The following is a 6,742-nucleotide window of genomic DNA, read 5'->3' as shown; positions in this document are numbered from 1 at the left end:
TTGACCCCTTGGGGGCTCTAAGCAGGCGCTTAGTTCACTTATGTGTCAGCCAACTCTGCCTAAACCTAAACTTAACCTGAACCTAAACTTAACCTGAACCTAAACTTAACCTGAACATAAACTTAACCTGAACATAAACTTAACCTGAACCTAAACTTAACCTGACTCTTAATCTAAACCTAAACTTAACCTGAACATAAACTTAACCTGAACCTAAACTAAACCTGACTCTTAATCTAAACCTAAACTTAACCTGAACCTAAACTAAACCTGACTCTTAATCTAAACCTAAACTTAAACTGAACCTAAACTAAACCTGACTCTTAATCTAAACCTAAACTTAACCTGACTCTCAATCTAAACCTAAACTTAACCTGAACCTAAACTAAACCTGACTCTTAATCTAAACCTAAACTTAAACTGAACCTAAACTAAACCTGACTCTTAATCTAAACCTAAACTTAACCTGACTCTCAATCTAAACCTAAACTTAACCTGAACCTAAACTAAACCTGACTCTTAATCTAAACCTAAACTTAACCTGACTCTTCATCTAAATCTAAACTTAACCTGACTCTTCATCTAAACCTAAACTTAACCTGACTCTTCATCTAAACCTAAACTTAACCTGAACATAAACTAAACCTGACTCTTAATCTAAACCTAAACTTAACCTGACTCTTAATCTAAACCTAAACTTAACCTGACTCTTAATCTAAGCCTAAACTTAACCTGACTCTTAATCTAAACCTAAACTCAACCTGACTCTTAATCTAAGCCTAAACTTAACCTGACTCTTAATCTAAACCTAAACTTAACCTGACTCTTAATCTAAACCTAAACTTAACCTGACTCTTAATCTAAGCCTAAACTTAACCTGACTCTTAATCTAAACCTAAACTTAACCTGACTCTTAATCTAAACCTAAACTTAACCTGACTCTTAATCTAAACCTAAACTTAACCTGACTCTTAATCTAAACCTAAACTCAACCCGACTCTTAATCTAAGCCTAAACTTAACCTGACTCTTAATCTAAACCTAAACTTAACCTGACTCTTAATCTAAACCTAAACTTAACCTGACTCTTAATCTAAACCTAAACTTACCCTGACTCTTAATCTAAACCTAAACTTAACCTGAGCATAAAACTTAAATGCAGACACATCTGAAAAACATTCCCACATTAGCTTGAAGCTAGTAAGGTGCTAACAGATATCATCATATGAAGCTCGATCATAAGTTCTCTATTAACACACTCTGCCTGCAGATATCATGGCTGAACATTGCTGTTTCCTTCTGTTCTGTTTCTCCGTCACTTCCTCTTTCCCACGCTGTCAAGATCCCTCAGTCTCAACTCTGCTGTCATCATAACTGACCAATGAGCTCTCTACCCACGTTCCTCCAGCCAATCAGACTCTTAGTGCTGCTCTTTACATACCGCAGTAATTCTGCGCTCTGTCTTTCAGACCGACTACTGTGCAACCCGCCTCCTCCTCATCATCATCGCCATGTCCTCCATGTTGTCCACAAAGACCTGAGTGAAGGTGCATCAACCATCTGCTGGCCGGTTCCTCCACCAGCGTCCAGAGGAACCTGTCTGCTGTCTTCTCCAGGACTCACAGTCCTGAAGCTGCCTCGCATTGACGAGTCTGACCTCCAAAATACAATAATCATTGTTATTGATTTCAGGTGATGTGTTTTTATTGACCTGCTGGGGGCAGCGAGGGTCAGCATGGACGATGTAGGAGCGCGTTAGAACTGAAGCTGGTTGGCTGTAACACGTCACACTGTGATAACAGAAGTATTATTGATCAGCATTAGTTATTGATCATTCAGTGAGTGTCAAAGGGGATGATGGGAACCAGCTGTTCGGTAAATAAAAGCAGAATAATCACATGAAAGAGCAGCTCATGATTCACATTTACACACGTGATTCACATTTACACACGTCACGTGGAAAATTATATTTCACATGAAAACACACACACACACGCGCGCACACACACACACACTCACACGCACGCACACACATACACACACACGCACACACACGCGCACACGCACACACACACGCACACGCACACAGCTCCATCATGCTATGAGGACTGCCTGATGTAATGTTTATAGCGTGTGTGTGTGCGCGTGTGTGTGCGCGTGTGTGCGTGTTCAGGCCTGCTCATACACCTGCTGACACTATCGATCCATCGATCAGCTGATCTATCGATCCGCGCGCATCAGAGTGTGTCCTGTCTGGCCACGGATGACGTCATCGCCGGGCCGGGTGACTGACAGCTCTGATCAGTTTCTGTATGGATGAAGCTGCGGAGACACCGATCGATAACACTTCCGATAACAGATCGATCAGACTCACCGCGAGGACGTTCCGCTCCGGTGTCTCCGGTGTGATCTGCTGAAGCTCCTCCGTCACAGAGCGGCGGGCAGCGGGCTCATCCTCCGCCTCTGACCGGGGATGGATGCTGAGAGCAGGAGGAGGAGGAGGAGGAGGAGGAGCAGGGAGCCAATCTGCTTCTCCTCCTGACGCCTCATCGGAGCTGCTCGGCTTCTGTCGGAGAACTTCGGCCTCAAACTAAAAAGATGAACCGCTGAACATCTGAACAGCTGCAGATGAACAGATGATGGAATATAAAGATGATTACATAATAATACTACATAGCAGCGGAAGTACTCAGATCCTTTACTGCAGTGAAAGTAAAAGTACTCTATTACACACAGTAAACTACAGTAAACTACAGTAAACTACTGGCAGCTGTAGTTGCCGCAATTTACCGTTTTTTTAGTGTCACTACTGTAATTTAACGGTTCATTGCCGTAAATGATGCCGGTGCTCTGCTGCAGGATATGAAGTTTACTGTGTGTTCGACCTGCAGGAAGTGTTGCTGGTGTGTAAAAGAAATGTAAAAGAAAACTGAACAACAGGTTATTATTTGATGTATTTCTTAAATATATCATCCATGTTTCAGACAGTGTTTAAGTTCAGTTTAGTGTTAGTTTGTGTGTGCTGTGTCTATTCTAAACTTAGTTCTTTGCTGTGTAAGATGAGGCAGTTGTGTGTCTAACAGTTAAGTTTATTCTGTTATACCTTTACCTGAGCCAGTGATAAGATAAACTGTAGTTATGTAGATGTTTATGTCTAAAACTGATCAGCTTTAGAGGATAGTGTGGTTTGTCCTTAATTTAATATAGTAGTAATGTTATTTTGTGATGCTACATGCTTATGTACTGTCATATATGGTCGTGAAGAAAGACTGTTCTTAGGTTAGCTGAACTTTTGACTTATGTTTCTATCTGAGGGTTGCTGACCTGTAAGGTTAGTAAACAGATGTCTTAAATTCTGTACAAGTAGTATTTAAGGGACTGGTTAACCTTTCAGACAAAGAAAAGATAGCTAGGTGGTATCTTTGTCTCCAGAACTATGATGCTTTATACTTCTGATTGTATTATTTGATTACACTATTTCATAACCTGACAATGCTCTCTTTGTGTGTTTATTGAGTCATCAGCAGTTTCCCATTACAGTAACATCAACAGTTTCTTACTGTAAATGTTACAACATCTGAAAAGTTTTCTTCTTATTCATATTAATAAAACAACTATAAACTGCAGACATATACTGTAAATAACAACGTGTCTTACATTTAAAAACACATAAAAAAGGAAATGAGACAAGTGACAGTTTTACATTTATTCAAAAGCTTTCAAATATGTCAAATATATTCAAATATGCTTGTTTGTTTGTTTCATGACCTTGTAAATCTGTTCATTATAATATCCTGAAGCTGAACTCAGCTCCCATCAGGTGGGGCCTGAAGGTCTGGAATATTATACAGGTTAAAGGTTTATGGTCCTGATTATTGTTATTCATATATGACTCATTATAGACGAGGACTGATGGAGTTGTGTTTGTGTTTTAGCCGCTAAACAAACACATTTCCAGAAACTAGAAGATGTCAGTTGTCAGATGAAGCCTGATACCTGCGTCATAGGATGTTAAAGGTTAAACACAGTAATTCAAACTTCCAGCTGAAGACACAACCTGAAAACGCTCTCTGGTGTCTGCCAGGCGCTTGCTGGGATTATACCAGTTAAATGTTAGCAAAAATTAAACATAGTCACTAACTGGGAAACCAGATGCACCAATTGGTTTGATTCCACGAAGCAGAACTGTGGTTCCATTAAAATACTGTATTTACCATCAAATCCTACAGTAGTAAGAACTGAACCGTATGTAGTTAAAGTATTGTAGTAAAAGTACATAAGTATTATGAGCTTGATGTAGTTAAAGTATTGCAGTAAAAGTACATAAGTATTATGAGCTTGATGTAGTTAAAGTATTGCAGTAAAAGTACATAAGTATTATGAGCTTGATGTAGTTAAAGTATTGCAGTAAAAGTACATAAGTATTATGAGCTTGATGTAGTTAAAGTATTGCAGTAAAAGTACATAAGTATTACGAGCTTGATGTAGTTAAAGTATTGCAGTAAAAGTACATAAGTATTACGAGCTTGATGTAGTTAAAGTATTGCAGTAAAAGTACATAAGTATTATGAGCTTGATGTAGTTAAAGTACTGCAGTAAAAGTACATAAGTATTATGAGCTTGATGTAGTTAAAGTATTGCAGTAAAAGTACATAAGTATTATGAGCTTGATGTAGTTAAAGTATTGCAGTAAAAGAAGCAGCGGCTCTGAATCCTCCAGCTGTTTGTTATTAAAGATCAACCTGCTGATCCACCTTCTACTCACTGTTACTGTTTACAAGCGGAAGTTAGTTTAAGTATTGCAGTAAAAGTACATAAGTATTATGAGCTTGATGTAGTTTAAGTATTGCATTAAAAGTACATAAGTATTATGAGCTTGATGTAGTTAAAGTATTGCAGTAAAAGTACATAAGTATTATGAGCTTGATGTAGTTAAAGTATTGCAGTAAAAGTACATAAGTATTATGAGCTTGATGTAGTTAAAGTATTGCAGTAAAAGTACATAAGTATTATGAGCTTGATGTAGTTAAAGTATTGCAGTAAAAGTAGTGGTTTGGTCCCTCTGACTGATATATTATTATATATGACATCATTAGATTATTAATAGTGAAGCATCAGTGTTAGAGCAGCATGTTACTGTTGTAGCTGCTGGAGGTGGAGCTAGTTTACACTACTTTATATACAGTTAGCTAGTTTAGTCCAGTGGTTCCCAACCTAGGGGTCGGGCCCCTCCAAAGGGTCAGCAGATAAATCTGAGGGGTGGTGAGATGATTAATGGGAGAGGAAAGAAGAAAAAACAAAGTTCTGATACACAAATCTGTTTTCAGTTTTTGGACTTTTTCTCTAATCTTTGATTTTTGCTGAAATATTGGATCATTTGAACATTTATTGAAATGAAAGCATGTGAGAAGTTTAGAGGGAAAAATCACTATTTGGTGGAGCTGTTAACAACTCATAGACATGTGAAATGTGACCCCGACTACACACTGCTTTTTGTAAGACGTCAAAAGACAAAAAGGTTGGAAACCAATTTGACAAACATCGAACCGTCTACCGTTTTATTTCATTTTTACTGTTTTTTTTTTTTTTTTTTAAATCATGTTGTTTGTTGATGCTGTTTGTCCTCATCAGCTGTCCTGTGTTGTTTTTAACACTATGTGGTGAAGCCAAAGACGTTTCCACAATCTAACTAACTAAATAACTAATTAATGACTTAAAGCACTTTGACACCATTTACCATGATGAATGACAGGATGCATTCTTATTATCATGGTGTGTTTTAATTGGTTTAAAAACATGTTTTTGACTAAAACTGCAGACAGACCGAGTGGAGGAGCTTTAACCTCCACTACATCCCTGGTTAGCAGGATGATGGCGCCCTCTTGTGTCCTGCATCAGTTTTCAGATTTCAGTTGTTGACCTGCTGTGATGTTCACTGCAGGAAGACGTGTAAAAACTCCACTGAGCCTTTGGCAGCTTCAAATATTATCGGTAAAGACAGATTTTAATATCTGTAATATCACACTGTGTCAGTTTGTTGACAGAAGTCACACCCTGTAACACTGACGCTGCATTCAGGTCACATGGGAAAGATGGGAGAGAAGAGTTTCCAGTCTGCAAATATTATTCACATCAGCTTTCAGGTTGTAAACAGAACTTGTGAAAGTGAGATTTGATGCTGCAGGCTGTGATTTCTCTGACTTCTGTGACCAGATGTGAATAATTATATGTTCAGTTTATAGTTTAATCATATTATGACTGGACTTGATGGAGTCCACATGTGTTTAATTTAGTGTTGATGTTCAAATATGAGTTATTTAGTAAAAACTGTAACACTGTAAACTTCAGCAAACATCTATTACGGCGTCTTCACGGCTTCAAACTGGAGTCAACATGTTGTTTCCTTCTGATGTTTATTACGATTGAACTGAACTCAGCGTCTCATATGTGCAGAGTTTTGATCAAATGATTCCTGAATGACTTCTGCAGTAGAAAAGGTGGAGTAACGTTACCTGTGATGGTTCAATAAATCAATCACAGCTGTCAGGAAACTAATCACCACTGTTTTAGATGCATTTCTTTGCTGCTGATTAATATAAATGACAAAAACTCTTCAGCACAGCAACAAAATCAGTCACAAGAAAACAGTAAAATAAATAAACTCTCATTTTAGTTTCACATTTTCTCCAGAAGCTTTGAATGAGATCCTGAGATGAAGACAGAAGAAAATACTTTGCTCACTG

At 38.1% G+C, this 6,742-nt stretch overlaps 1 protein-coding gene across 1 annotated transcript in view; it reads right to left on the bottom strand.

Annotated features, from left to right (window-relative positions):
- Positions 1 to 2,636, bottom strand: part of LOC137180456 (actin-binding protein WASF3-like) — a 21,384-nt gene extending 18,748 nt beyond the window's left edge. Inside the window, exon 1 of the mRNA XM_067585841.1 lies at positions 2,374 to 2,636. The gene's annotated coding sequence lies outside the window, so the exon portion shown is untranslated. The remainder of the gene's footprint in view (positions 1 to 2,373) is intronic.
- Positions 2,637 to 6,742: the final 4,106 nt, after the last annotated feature.

Source organism: Thunnus thynnus, chromosome 3 (genome assembly GCF_963924715.1).
Source record: "Thunnus thynnus chromosome 3, fThuThy2.1, whole genome shotgun sequence".
Classification (NCBI taxonomy): domain Eukaryota; kingdom Metazoa; phylum Chordata; class Actinopteri; order Scombriformes; family Scombridae; genus Thunnus; species Thunnus thynnus.
The sequence above is the reverse complement of the archived record's forward strand: the minus strand, read 5'-3'. Positions and strand labels throughout refer to the sequence as shown.